The following is a 15,186-nucleotide window of genomic DNA, read 5'->3' as shown; positions in this document are numbered from 1 at the left end:
ATATATTATTTTGGTATGCAATTATTACATGTAATTATTCTTTGCTATTTCAATAGATTTCATAATACCTACAATTTCCCCCACAGCTTTTTACAGGTTTTGTCAAAAAGAAATCGCTCTGGGTATCCATTTGACTGATGGCTTTACCGAACTGTCATATTTTTCTTGGTAGTGCTTTGTTGTGGCTCCCTCTGTGGCACATATAGGAGAAAGTTGTCAGTTCTGCACTTGCTTTCGTGGCTTTGATAGAATTGTTTGAGACCGTTCTTGCCCAGGCAGCATTACACTTTCTGTAATACCTGCCAATGGAGAGTCGATACACTTTCTTTTCAAAAGAAAAAATCTAAATATTTATGAAAATTTACTGGGGTTTTTTTCTGAAAAATGTCAGACTTATGAGAGAGGTTTTGGAAACAAAGGAAATAAGACCAGACTGAGTAAATGGTAACTTCTTTCCAGAAAATTATGACAAGATATTATTTTAAATATAATTAGCTAACTTTCTTTTCACTTAAAATTGTATTGCATAAAATGTCATGCATAGAATAAAATGCATTTGCATAAGATTTTATGCAATGAACAAAGCCAGTTAAAAGCTTGTTGCATAAGGATCTTATTATAAATTTCTCTAGTTCACATTATTGAACAAATAAAAATATAATTTTTGGAATCTCCAGACTCTGACTATGGATTGAAATACACATATGACCAATTCAGGAGTTTTATACGTATGTTCCTTTAATGTAGCAAAATTGTGTCAAGTTTCAAAACATTCCCAGTGCATTATTCATTGTTGCTACACGAAAAGGCCAGGGATGGGAATATCTCCTCTGGACAGATAGACACAGCATGCTAGGGTCTGCTTCTATGATCCTAAACATTTTCTAACAATGCTGTTAATTAATCCAGAATGAGATGTTAACAGAAAACCTTTATTGACTTTTTTTTATTAAACATAGTAAATAAGGTAATTATACTCTTCATGTGTTAATAAATGTACAAAATACAGTTCACGGAGAAATTCTAGCATTAAATACTACATAGCCACTGTACATCCACCTGTCAAGTTTCCATTCATCTCATCCAGCTCAACACAGTTATCTGTAAGGGTGGAGGTTACACTGCAATATAACCATTCATACTCTCAGTACCATCCTATTATTTCTCTAGTTTCATATACAAAGTACCAGTGAAGGTAACAACAGAGCTACATGTGATTAACAGCACAGCTTCCATAAATATGTACAAAAATATCAATGTCAGAGTCAACATAACAGGCACATCTTAACGTGACTTAGCCATGTTAGGTCTTCAGATGTCGCATTCGGAGGAAAGGTCCACAGTTTTTGGTTTCACAAAAAAAGTGTTTTTAGTTCTTTTTATGAAGGAACTTCATTTTATTTCCTGGGGAGAGGGGGGATAAATAAATACATTTTAGTGTATCAAGTTGTTGATGCCCTTTCATAAACAATGCTTACTTAAGTTCACATATTTGGAACAATTAAGATTAAAAATGCTTTAAAATGTCGCTTATTCCTGTGATGGCAAACCTTAAATTTAGAGAACATTACTTCAGTCTTTAGTGTTATACATGATCCTTCAGAAATCATTCTAATATGCTGCTTAATTATTATTGGTTCTCAGTTAAAAATATTGAGGTTCTTGTTATAATCAATGCTAAAAAAAAGTTTTGCTGCTTAATATTTTGGTGGAACCAAAATTAGGATTCTTCATAATTAGAATGTTCAAAAAGCATTTATTTTAAATAAAAATATTTTGCAACATTATGTCTTTACTGTCACTTTTTGATCGTCCTTGATGAATAAAAGTATTAATTACTTTAAATCTTACGTAACCCAGACATTTGAATCTTAGTATATAATAGTTTCCACACAACTGTTTTCAACACTGATAAGAAGACATGTTTCTTGAGCAACAAATCAGCAAATAAGAATGATTTCAGAAGGAATATGCGACACTGAAGACTAATGATGCTGAAAATTCAGTTTAACCATCACAGGACTCCATTACATTACAAAATGCATACAAATAGAAACCAGCAGTTTTAAATTGCAATAATATTTAACAATATTACTGTTTTAACTTTTTGATCAAATAAATGCAGCATGTTCAAAAGCATTAAGTGCATGCGTCACATAACTTGTGTGCTATACTCACCTAAACCCTTCAGGAAATTTGTTGACTCCACTCTGTTCTGTGTCTGGTAACTCTTCCAGATACTGTTCCACCCTCTGCTCAAATAGACCTGTTTAAGAAGATAATCAAATTAAATAAACAAAAACAGATCAATTCATTACGTAATAACAATAGATCCTAGATTAATATTAATAATGCTCATCAGAACAAAAATAATAAAAAGTAAACTTTACACTTCTGTCAAAAGCATTGTTTTTTGTCACCAGTGGGTGGCAGTAAAGAGCTTTCAGTTGCCTTCACCCAATCTCAGGAAGACCCACAAATAAAAATGCTGGGTGTGGGTTTCAAATTACCCTTATAATGAGCCTGAGGCTAATAGGACATGTTTTACGTCTTTAATTGACCAAGCATGGTTTACCTTTGGCCCTACACTTCCTCATCTCCCTATCCTGGATGAATCCAGCAAACATCTGAGACTCCATGAAGACACCCAGGAATCGTCGGATGCTCTTGGAGGCCACTGATTTGCGGAAGGCTTCGCGCTGGAAGATGCGCTCCCCTCTTTCACCCTGGGTAAGAAACAGCGAATAGTGGCCAGCGGTTTCCAGGAAAAAGCGGATGAAGGCCTCCGACACAACACTGTTCAAAGAGGTGGTGCACTCTGTGGATAGGAGGATATCAGGCATTCAAAATCTTCGAGGAACTAAAACAGCCATTTATATCTTTTCAGGCATTAACACAAAATATTAAACCAAGATTTACTTCATTTTCATGGTGCAAAGAATATGAATAGGAAATTAAATACTGTAAAGCCAGATGTTCTGCTTTTCAGTCAGAGCATGTTTCATGATGCACAAGCAAATTATGCAGATAGTGAGACCATTGTAAACAACTGGGCAAGGCTTTTCACCTTCATCTGATTCGCTGTCGGAGTCTTGATTGATGATGTCGTTCCTCTGTTCGAGAGATTGCTCCAGAGCAGCTTGCAGTTTGCGTGGTAATAGAGAGGCCTCGTCATCCATCTGTGTACAGGAAAGAGTATGGAGATAAACTGTGTAACAACACTCTGTGATTCACAACATGACACAGCCAGCTTGTTTATATTACGGTTGTTCTCAGATCTTAATGACAACACGACAATTAGCTGGGCTGGAGCCATGGGAGAGTTTGTCAGACTTGTCAAACTAGGGAGACGAACCTGTCTGATGAAGCGGTCCGTTCCGAGATCGACCATTAAAGTCTGAAATGTAAAGAGAAACAGATCTCAATTTGTGGCCTCTTTTTCTGTTTAATCACACTGTGTTCAGCTGCGTTTCGGGAGGTTTGTACGTCATTTCCAGAAGCTGATCCACAACAGATGGAGCCTGACGTCCATTTAAAAATGCGGTGTTAAAAATGACAAGCACCAGAATTTGGTGTGCTTCCAGATGTTTGACTGCAAAGAGTCGCCCCTTATACAAATGCACTAATGTCCAGAGTGCAATTTGAAAATAGTACGTTAGACAACTTCTGCCAAATGCACTAAATGTCCAACACTAAGGAAGGGCCAAACTTGTGCCCTGTGGCTGAGCTGGCAGTGTCCTATGGGCAGCTGTGAACAACAACACTCTCCCGGGTTGGGAGAGTTCAGAGGAGAGAAAGGCAACAGGAATGCTGATCTAGGCTCAAACAGAACCTGGGAAAATGACTTTAGCCCCATATTCTACTACAATGGTTACAAAGGGGGTTAATTTTCAGGCAGTTTACTAGAGTAAGAGCAAAACTGAACTCTTAAGGAGAGCTGCCAGTGTGACCATATTCTCAGGAATTCAAAGTCACGAACATCTTGCAGAGTTATAGCCTTCCAAGACCTAGACATTTTTTTTTTAATCTTTCAAAATAAAAAGTAAATCTTTGAGGTTGTGAATTTATGTATTTATCTTCAGACTGCATGAGTTCTCTCCCCGATCTAATGACAGTTTATCAAACCAACCAGTTTAATTTAGGCTGGTACAAAGCCAAGCACATGTTCTACACACTTGGCAAAGTATCCTCTTACAGCAAACAAGACGGGTGACAACAGCATAGCTGGGATTTAGTGACAAGAGATATCAAGTACCTCCTCCACGGGTAGTTCCTTGAGCTTTGGCAGTGAGCTGGAGAGAATACCGACTAGAAAGGGTGTGGGACAGCAGACGATGTCCACCATGGAGGTAGGCAGCACGGGGATGAAGGTGTGCTGCCAGGAGAACGGGTAGAGCAAAGCCACCACCGCATGAACACAGCTGGAAAGAGTACTGTAGGGAAAGAGAAAAGCACACAGTCAATCACCTAGCGTTCACAAAATCTCACCGACCTTCTTAGCAAATCCTGTTCTGGAAAAAGTATACTGAGCCCAGACTTTCCAGTTTATTTTGGCTTTAGTAAGGGGACAATGGAATCTGAGATTATGAGAGCAACACAAGAAAATAGCCAGCGGCATTCAGAAGAGCTATTCAAATGATCTCCTGTAATATTATTCACATTGTGACAGTGGCATTCAAGGCACCAGTTACACAAAACCCTCTGGAGATAATGATAACTTAGATCATAAAAGGTCGTAAGTATCACTGATATGATCATTTTTTTATCAGGATCGTCACAAATGGTATGGTGTACACTAAGCATATATATATATATATATATATATATATATATATATATATATATATATATATATATATATTAAAAAAGAAATCAGTTCTTTTAAACTGTAATAATTTTTCACAAAATATTATTGTTTTACTTTATTGTTGATTTAAAAAAAACAGCTGTTGTTATTGTTGCGCCACCTCTACTGCCACAACGCGTGAAAAACTTTTTCATTTTGTGCCGCTTCATCAAGCTCTCGCTGGATCCGCTCCTCTGATATCAATGAGAGGAACATCTGTACTCCCTCAATAATGAAACTTCTTTTAAACGTGTTATTGAACTTCTTCTTTTGTGTTTGTGTCGCCAGTGATGCTGGTAGTGACGATTCTCTCCTGCCAATCCATTATCAGCAGAGTTTACACGTCAACCGAAGTGGTACAAAAAAAAAAGTACCAGGTACCGTTCTGTACCCAGTGGAAAACCCCCCGAAAGTGATCGGTACCGAACTGTACTGTGCCGTAACATGCAGTGGAAAAGCGTAAGCAGTAGAGGGAAGGGGAGACGCTAAACATGCTAAAGGTCCAAATTATCACAGAAAATAATCTGACTTATTCCTCGATTAATAAACAACCAAAAAAATGTTTACAGAAATGCACTTAAAACAAAAATATACTGTTTTATGAAGTAAAAAACAGAGGGGAGAAAATATGAATTTTCATTCCTTAAAAAAGTTGACACAAGACAATCATCAAGCCACAAGTGTGGCTTGTATTCAGATGGTTTATCAGCCACATTACCTATTGAAACATGTTGCATGTCCAGCTTATCTTCAGGGTGAAATGGTAAAGATAATATCGTGATGGGCTACCACACTGTAACCACACACACACACTCGTTCTCAATTAAATGTTACAGCTAAGGCTAAATGCAAAGTCACAAATAGCACAGTGGCCTTCTCACGGTCCTCAGCTTGTTGATAGTGGCTGACCCTCCTTTCTCTTGTTCTCATCTCTTTCTGTCCCATCCACCACATGGGCCCACATATACAGAAGCCGAGAAAATAAACCATTGGAAAAACACTGAATCCATCATTAATTAGAACGGATCAGCACTGAACCCATAGATACAATTTGGTAAAAAAAAAAAAAAGGTCTGAACTGTGATATGTATACTGAGGGGTGAATTTTTTTTATTGTGAGATAAAAAGTAGCAATAACTTTTTTAGATTTTAGTCTGTGGTGGAAATAAGAATTCTGAGAGAGAAAAAATTTTGAATTGTGAGATACCAACTCAGAACTCAGGGAAATAAAGTCAGAATGGTGAGATACAATCCCAGAATTCTTAATTTACATTTTGCAATTCTAACTTATTTCCTAAGAATTATGAGCAAAAGAAATGTGAGATAAAGTTATTAAGTAATTATCTTTTTTTATTGTTTTATCCTATAACAGAAACAGGCTCCGATAAATGACCCCTTTTATTATACATTTAAAAATACTAATTTTAATATATTAACTCCAGGTCTCATAACAATTTGCATACCAAAAAATAAGCACATGCAATTAGCAGTTAGCATTTTTAATCAAATCAAAATATTAAATGTCATGGCCTGTGCTTAAAACACCTCAGGTGGTGTCTGAATGTGTGTGTGTGTATGTGTGAGAGAGATTATGCATCCTGCATTCTGGCATGTTCACACTGGGAACAAAGATAGGCAGATTATAAAAACCTAGCTACAGGCGAGACAGGCAGATTCTGATAGCTGATACCTGGAATGTCAGCACTGAGGCCTCAGAGGCAAGAACTCATGGGAAAAGTTGAAGATGGAACTTTAGACCAGTCCAAACACCACTCTGTGCTGCCCGAATCCTCCAGGAGCCAAACAACACAGATAGAGCATTGAGATGAAAACTGCTGCTAGCTACTGTGATTGACTCCTATCTGGACTGTCATACAGAGCTGGTATGCACACAAACACAAAGTCACATCAAACATGCTCAACCAACTGAAATATCCTTTAGCTGACTGAACAAAAAGACATAACAGCTATTGTATGTATATTTGATCAAAAGACCTATTATAAGTTTTGAGAAACTAATCAACAAGAATGAACCTTCCTCAAAGATTTATATAAAAACTGAATTCACAATTCTCTAACAAACGGCAACATTTAAAAAAAAAAATTCTAATGAATTAGAAATAAAACTGTCATTTTCACACCGTCTAACAACACAAACGGTTAACACACCATTGTTGTTCCTGTTAACTACAACTGTAAAAAAAAATTGTTAACTGAAATAAAGATGAAATAAAATAAATATTAGATGAAAAAAACGTAACTTAGTATTGGCAGTTAACTGAAATGTAAAAAAAAGTTTTAAGATGAAACATTAAACTAAAAATAAATTACATTTAAATAGAAATACTTAAAAAACTAAGTGACTAAAGCAACATAAAGTAGCTTACAAATTTTCAATTCATTCAAAATATTAATAAATACTATAGTATTCACATGCTATTAAAATAACACCGTGATCCAGCAGAACCCAACAGCTGCTGGAATCTGATGTTTGTTCTGAGCTACGTGAGTTAGCCTTAAAAAGAAGAATTTACAACAGAAGCAGCTGAAGGGTGAAAATTTGAGATCCTAATCAGAGAAATAATACATATGCTTTCATTTAACCAGCCAAGCTTAACTGGACAGATTCTCAACAATACTGCATCTTTCAGTATCAAAATAATGGGAATGTTGGATGGCTGGCTGGCTTTTGGAAAAAGAGCTCAGAGAGTAATTGTATGTATTTAACGAGAGCTTCTGCATGTTTAACCAGTTGTGGCATGCGGTATGCGGATGTAAGAGCAATAACACGAAGTTTATCCAAAAGTTGATGTGAAGTTTATGTTCCCACCATTATGCAATATGCTAAACATATCACTGTGATAATAAAAGAACAAAAAGAGAAAAAAAGAAAGAAAAAAAACCTTTCAATCTTCATGCATTTTGGCTTGTTTACTACAGAAACTAGCCACACAAAATTCACTGGCCAACTTGGCAATACTGTATCACATTTGCCTAAATGCCTTCCGTCTCCTTTTCTTTTCATCTTGTCTGGGACACAAAACATTTTTCCACCTGCCTTTCTGAGCTCTGATTTGACAACAAAAGTCACTTATAACAGGTAGACGTCTACAAAATTTGCACACACAATGTAGCAGAGAAAAGGAAGTCATTTAGAAACGGCAAAACAAGACAGCACATTGGAGAATTAAACTCTTTCCTGTTGTTTTATAATCAAACTAAATGCATATCATTGTACAGAAATTTCAGTAGCAGCAAAATACAAAGGTATTTCAATACCATGTTTAAAAATGTATGTATTATTGGGGATACTTCAACGTAATATTGGGGATGAATTTACTTCTTTAACAATCATAGCTGTTCTACCCCCCCCCCCCCACAGGAACTCAATCGGCAGCCTGATTGGATTTCAGTGTCTGGTCTGGGAAGAGGAGCTCCCTGTAGTTAATGGAAAACTTTGTGATTCGAGAACAATTACTTTCTGTGCCACAATAAATAGCGTTGTTTAAGCTTCAGAAAGTGGCTATACAGTGTAGAAAGTGTTAAAACAAACAAGGAAAATCCCATGGAAAGCATTGCCTAACATGGAGTTAGTGTTCTTTCTGCCAGATCCTGAGCAGCATGTGTTACAGGGTACAGAAGAATACATCATACACTGTTGGCAGACATCGTTTTGGAAATGGATTGCACTGGTCTTTCCCAAGAGAGCCGCAGCAATGACCTTGATTGTGAAAGGATCATTTTCTACCTTAGTCTAGCACTGCCCATAATCCAGCTAAGGTTGCTGGGCAACAACACAGCTAGGCCTGGACCAAATCCCATCAATCCACCTATCCTGTTTTGAACAGAGCCAAGCCCATGGAATATACCAATACTCGGCTTAACAGCATAATATGTTGTTACTAGAGCTCTATCTATTATGATAATGGGTGTGATTCAAACCCATTCACAAAGAGTGGGTTTTGAAAAGTGTACTTTGAGCAGCTAAATAGCACTACTTTTATTCTATGATTCAAAGAATAAACATATTTTGCTATTCTGAATCAAATATTCAGAAGTTTGTCAACTGGACCATTGGTTATACCATGTGGGAAGAAGTAGAGGGCAAAGTAAAGCTAGGTCAATAACACCAAGTACGTTCACATGAGTTAAAAATTGAGCAAGCACATAATGCAGAGACCAAATGTTGTCTGATTAACGCACTGGTTCTCAACCTTTTTGACTTGAAGAACCCCTATTTCCACCAGTAAATAAAAAAAAAAATTCTGAATACTGATTGGGGGTGGGGCTTTATATGAAACTAATTCTAATGGCACTGACTGCCTTCAGAAAAGTTGTGATGGCACTTTCTTTTAATCTTCCTTCCATATAATGCATAGTTAAAGGGGAACCTGTGATGCTACAGTTTTATAAGCGCCACCTACTGTCAGAGAGTAAATTTACATTTTCATTTAGCCTGTCTAGTGTTTTATGTAGCATTATTTTCACAAAGCTGAAGAACATCCAGTTTTTGCTTTAAATCTTGGCATGTAATAGAGCAAATAATGTATTTTTTAATGCACTCTCTCATACTTTCTTGTCTCTTGCTTAAAGAGAAAAAAATAGCAATTGGTATCAGCCCATTTGCTTGTAAACGAAATTGGGCATGAATTATCAGAGCATCACTAATTTTTTTGTTAGACTTTAGTTCACAAATACCAGACTGGTATTTCGGTCGGACTAAAGCGTGGACATGACTTTTAAAAAAGACAACTTATTGTTTTAATCTGTCTGAAATCAAACTTTTAAAGTGTACGTACATTTGTAACTTTTTAAGCAACAACTGTCACCCTTTTACAATATGGCCACCGATTAGAGGAGAAAAACGCGCAGTCACTCACACAGGAAGTGCATTCCTTCCTTCGCAGTAACTGCCCACCCCACATACCCCCCTGCTGTTTGTTTGAACTGGCTGATGATTTGTGGAGATTAAGCTTTCACAAATAACCTACTCCCTAATGACCCCCCATGCCCGGCCACAGGCTTCCGTGACCAAGCCGAAGGCTCGGAGCGGGGTGCTGAAACCTCCAGGGACCATAACGTCTCTAACAGCACCAGAGCCCTGTCTCAGCCCTGACCCACTTCTGCATTTAGACCAGCGGGGACTCCTGGGAGTTTAGCCCAGTGTTAAAGTGTGGGGTCAAAAATGCCTCCTCTGATGAATTTAGCAGTAGCCTGCATGGAGCAGCCGTTGGGTCACCCTTTAAACAAAACCGCTGTAGAAAGCTGCAATTTAACAAATGCACTGGTTGAACACTGATAAATAAAACTCAACTATTTTCTGCCCAAATATGACAAGACGTATTGGCTGGAACATTCGGACCAATACTATGTTTGGTATTCCATTCAGAGTCCCAATGGTCACTGACAAATAAGGAATGGTGTTTTCCAAAACTTTTGAGCTTCTGACTAGAGAATCTGGGAAAGGAACAGACCTGAAAAACAAAGACTACAACAACCAACATGAGGAGAAAAACCATGACCCAAAAAGATAAAAATCTTTCATTTGTAGCAGATGTTATTATACGGGCTCTGAAAGAGTAGATGGAAAACTGAAAGTGACACTGCACATCAGTGAAGAAAGGGGTTATTGAGAACATCTGCTGTTAGGCCACACTCAGACTGCTGTTGTCACAGTGGTCAGCTTGTCTTAGAGGAGGACTGGGAGGACTGCTTGACCATGTTTGGTCTGAAAAAGCAAAAACTTTCTCATGGGAATGAAGAGTGCGTTACATGAGATGATATGCTGCCTGCATTTGACAGTTTATATTCATCATCTCAAAGGGTGCAGATGCATGATAATGCAGACACTCAAGCTAACACACAAGGGTGTCTCACCTCAGCTTGTCAGCCACAAAGATGACTCTTCGTTCCAGCAACAGCGAGGCAAAAACACGTACCACCTGTCGGACACTCAGGCAGTTGAACAGACTTTCAAAGTCCACATGCTCTAGTCTGGAGTCCATGGGCCTTCGTAACTCAATAACCTGAGGAAAACAAAACACTGTACATTAATCCAAGCAGCAATATGAATGTTGTTAAGATGGAAATTGAAAATATTACTATTGACTATTTTATTACTATTTCCCCCCATGCATGCAGCATAAAAAAAGCCATTTCATAGGCAAAGAAAGTTATTACATTTTGCACAATAGAACCAGAGACATTTATTAATGAAGTATGTTTTGTTGTATATGGCATCATTCTCCAGCAAACGTTTATGAATTTTCCTGAACTTCCTGTATAATTATTAAAATATTTCCAGCATATATTGTGGAATATTATCACGCTCCCTAAGGTCACAAAACGTTGGACCTTTGGTGGTACCTAGGATAGCAAACTCTGGAATAGTCTTCCTGATAATGTTTGGGGTTCAGACACACTCTCTCTGTTTAAATCTAGATTGAAAACACATCTCTTTGGCCAAGCATTCAAATAATGCACCTCATAATTTGTGAGTGCAGTTGTATCTGATCAAATGCTCATCTGATCATTGGTTGGAACAGCAGCTACGCTAATTATGTCTATATTTATTTCTATTTTTTGTAACTATGATTTATACAAGCTCCAGTCTGTATCCAGAAGACCTGAGAAGAGATGATGCAATTCATCTATTCTGGATGAGCATAATTTTGATCCCCTAATCCACCCCACATCCAAACTTGACAACTACATAACAATTAATAAGCAGCAAATTAGCAGCAAAAATTTGAGTTTATTAATAGTGAATATGAGTTCCCTATTCTACAGTGTTACCCAACTTTTCTTTGGAAAGAAAATTAACATTCAATGATAGATAGATATAGATGGATGGATGGATGAATGGATGGATGGATGGATGGATATATAGATAGATAGATAGTAATCTAATTTATATAAGGAAAGGATCTAACCTCATTTCCTGCTCCAGGCAGGAAGGTTTTGACTTTTATGGTTTTGCCTGGTGCTGGGAAAGGAGATTCCATCACACTCCTCATGAAAGGATACACCAGAGCAGCTGAAATCCCTCTCCTCCTCTCCACTTCATCAAGGATCTGTAATAAATGAATGCTGAATTAGTTGACAGAGAAAAACACTGTGTTAAAAGGCATTCACATGTACAGTAGATTGTTGTACTTTTACTGGATTTATACATTGCAGAACAGCGATCAATTTCATGTGGTCTCTTTCTTTTTTCCTTTCAGATAGGAGTGTGGAAGTCTCTGGAATTCTAATCTGTCACTAGCAAGTCATGGTTTTCATTAACTACATTAGATTGTTTTTTTCGAGATTGATAAAAACATGCAGATTAGATTTCCATAGAGTATTACGATAACAAAGGCTGGATCAAGCATGTTTCTATACTTCTTCCTCACTTTCCCATGAGTGAAAGGTGGAAGTGAAAGAAATAACAGTGGTTTAATAGGCCAGAGAGAAACACAGATGTAAGCTGGATGTTCCTCAATGCCAACACAAGCCTTGATCCAGCTGTGCCCATGTCTGACAGCCAGAGACAGCCTGGAAGTGTGTGTGTGTGTGTGTGTGTGTGTGTGTGTGTGTGTGTGTGTGTGTGAGCAAGCCTGAGCTCACCTTGGAAAATAGGTTGAAGCAGCCCAGTCGACTGATGACACAATACACTTCAGGAAGACGAGGCCCTTTCCCACTCGGCTGCAGGTGCGGGGAAAAGATTACACAAGCAATTAAAATCACACACATGAAGTTACTTGAGGTTATGCAACACCTGATTTCTGTAAAACGTATAAGGTACTAAATCACATGTGCTTGCGGTAAAATTGAGACGAAACCAGATTTTGGTGTTGCTTGCATATTGCTAGGGTGCTGTGGATAGTTGCCAGTGGATTTCTATATTGGTGCTAAATTCTGAATGTTTTTTAATGTGTTGCTATGCAGGTGCTAGGGTATTCTGAGTGGATGAGAGTCTCAATGATATTGTGGTTTCTAGTTTATGAGATTATTTTATGTATTTTATTAACTAGCAGACAATTAAAACGTTTGGGGCCTGTAAGATTTTTGAAATGTCTTATGCTCACCAGCACTGCATTTATCAAATACAGCAAACACAGTATTATTGTGAAAAATGATTACATTTTAAAATATGTTTTTGTATTATTTTAATACATTTTAAAATGTATTTTATTACTGTGATCCAAAGCGGCATCAACTACTCCAGTCTGTTTCGGAAATCATTCTAACGTGCTGATTTGGTACTCAAGAATTAATTCTTATTATTGACACTACTGACAAATATCAACAATTTGCATGAGCAATAGTGATTGTTTTACTGTTGTTAAAACATGGGGATGGGACCATTAAAATAATCACTCCCCTGGCTTTAAATGTTTTCCTCCTATGCCATATTTGTATTTAGTATTCAATTCATAACCTTAAGTTAAACACATGAAATAGTGCATGGTGTGAGTCTAAAATGGATGTAAGTTTTAAAAATGGATACAGAACTTCCAGTGTAAACACAACACAGGTGCAGTTCCTCAAAATGAATGAGTTGTCACATGCAATACACTAAACAATTGAAAGTCTGGCTATTTTCTAGAAATCCAACCAGGTTAGTGTCTCTCAAAGCACACAAACACAAAGAATCCCCATTCCTCTTGTCCATATTAGGAATGCAATTCTCCTCTGCTGACTTTTTACAAATGGATGATTAATTCAAGCATGTGGAGCTGGGTTCAAATCCTCAGGAATGCTGCCCTCATGCCAGCCCCTGGATTTCAACCCTGCAGGGAACGCAGTCAACACTTCTCTCCACTGGGCCATTGATTCAGACGCTCAAAAAGATGAGCTGAGACAGAATAGAAGCTAAAGAAATCCCACAAGCCAATAATGAATCACTCTCAATCTTAAACTGAACAACATAAGGTCACATCTATAAAAGGAAAGTTCTAAAAAAAGCAACAGCAGTCATTTTGACAAATATTAATAAACATATCAATGACACATTTCTCTTCTTTTGTTTCCAGAACAAATGTTTGGATGTTTAAAACACTTTAAAATGTCATTCTTAAACCACAGATTACCATTACCATGCACTTTAATGCAAAACATATACAGTAATGTATAACTAATAACAAATGTACGGAAAAGGCAGCACGTTCCTAACTGCACATTCACAGATAAAATGCAACTCACCACAACATCTGAAAACAATAATCACCACAAAACTCAAAGAACAAATATGTGACCAAATCTTACATACAGTGACATCTTTTGATGCTTTGCATTTCCTGAGGAACTCTCATTAAAGCAGACGAGACACGTTAATGAGAATCTGTTACTCTTGGAGCACAAAAAAGAGAGTAAACCAAACACTTACTCAAGTGACTGACCTAAACCTCTATCCATTTGCTTGCACTTTAATTACAATGTGTGATGCTATGTACAATACACTTATGGTTGTACTAACAAAAACAAAGGGAGCAAGAAAAGCATCAGTTATGTGAGAAAGAGACTCACCAGAAGCCTTCTACAATACCCAAAGCGTCTACTGCCATCTTCTCCGGTGAGCATGAAAGAGAAGGTCTCGCTGCAGTAAAACAAAGACAGCCATCATTAGTCCCCAAACCCCATGTAGATCAGGTGATGAGCAGAAACCCTGTTTAAAACCACTTGAGAGGAAATGCTCTTGAGACTGATTACTTTGCTTTTAAGGCGTATCACTCACTGTGGTAAGAAGACTCTATCAGGCAGCTGGAATATTTAGTCGTGAATACTTGAGGAGGTTTAAATTGAAAATGGTCATTTTTTAGTTCAGTTGATGAACTGATTGTGTGATAGTATTTTTCCTCTGACCCAAACTACTGGTTGTAATTGTCTTGATGGAATTACAATTTCAACAAACTCTGTCACTGCTCTTGAAGGTAGCCTTTTTTCCAGCTAAACGTGACTAATGCCACATGTGCTATTTTTGTACTTTAAATGTGCTGGTAATGCAGATATTTCGGAACCATCATTGCATTACATTATTTTTTTTATCAATATCAGTTAATATTGGATATATCAGATGATTTTGGATATTTAATTGTGGACACTCATTTCTGCCTATTTTTAGATGACCTGTCATCATACAGTGCTATTTTAAAAGGCGGCAGATTGAAGCAAAGACGTAAAGCTTTAAAAGCACTGCTCTTCCAAAGCCCTATTATAGAGGTGCCTTTTCCTCTTTTCCATCACTATTATAGGTATGTTTTTATCTTGACTGTTTAATTTTAATATCAAGAGCATAATTATATCACACTGCATACTTTATACATCACATTATGATGCTGTGATGACCAACTTGACTG

General features: G+C 37.3%; 1 pseudogene; it reads right to left on the bottom strand.

Annotated features, from left to right (window-relative positions):
* Positions 1-716: 716 nt before the first annotated feature.
* The window catches only part of LOC113052332 (suppression of tumorigenicity 5 protein-like), a 42,046-nt pseudogene continuing 27,576 nt past the window's right edge, over positions 717-15,186 (bottom strand).

This window comes from Carassius auratus, chromosome 32 (assembly GCF_003368295.1).
Source record: "Carassius auratus strain Wakin chromosome 32, ASM336829v1, whole genome shotgun sequence".
NCBI classification, from domain to species: domain Eukaryota; kingdom Metazoa; phylum Chordata; class Actinopteri; order Cypriniformes; family Cyprinidae; genus Carassius; species Carassius auratus.
Note: the sequence above shows the minus strand (reverse complement) of the source record. Positions and strands in the feature narration are given on the sequence as shown.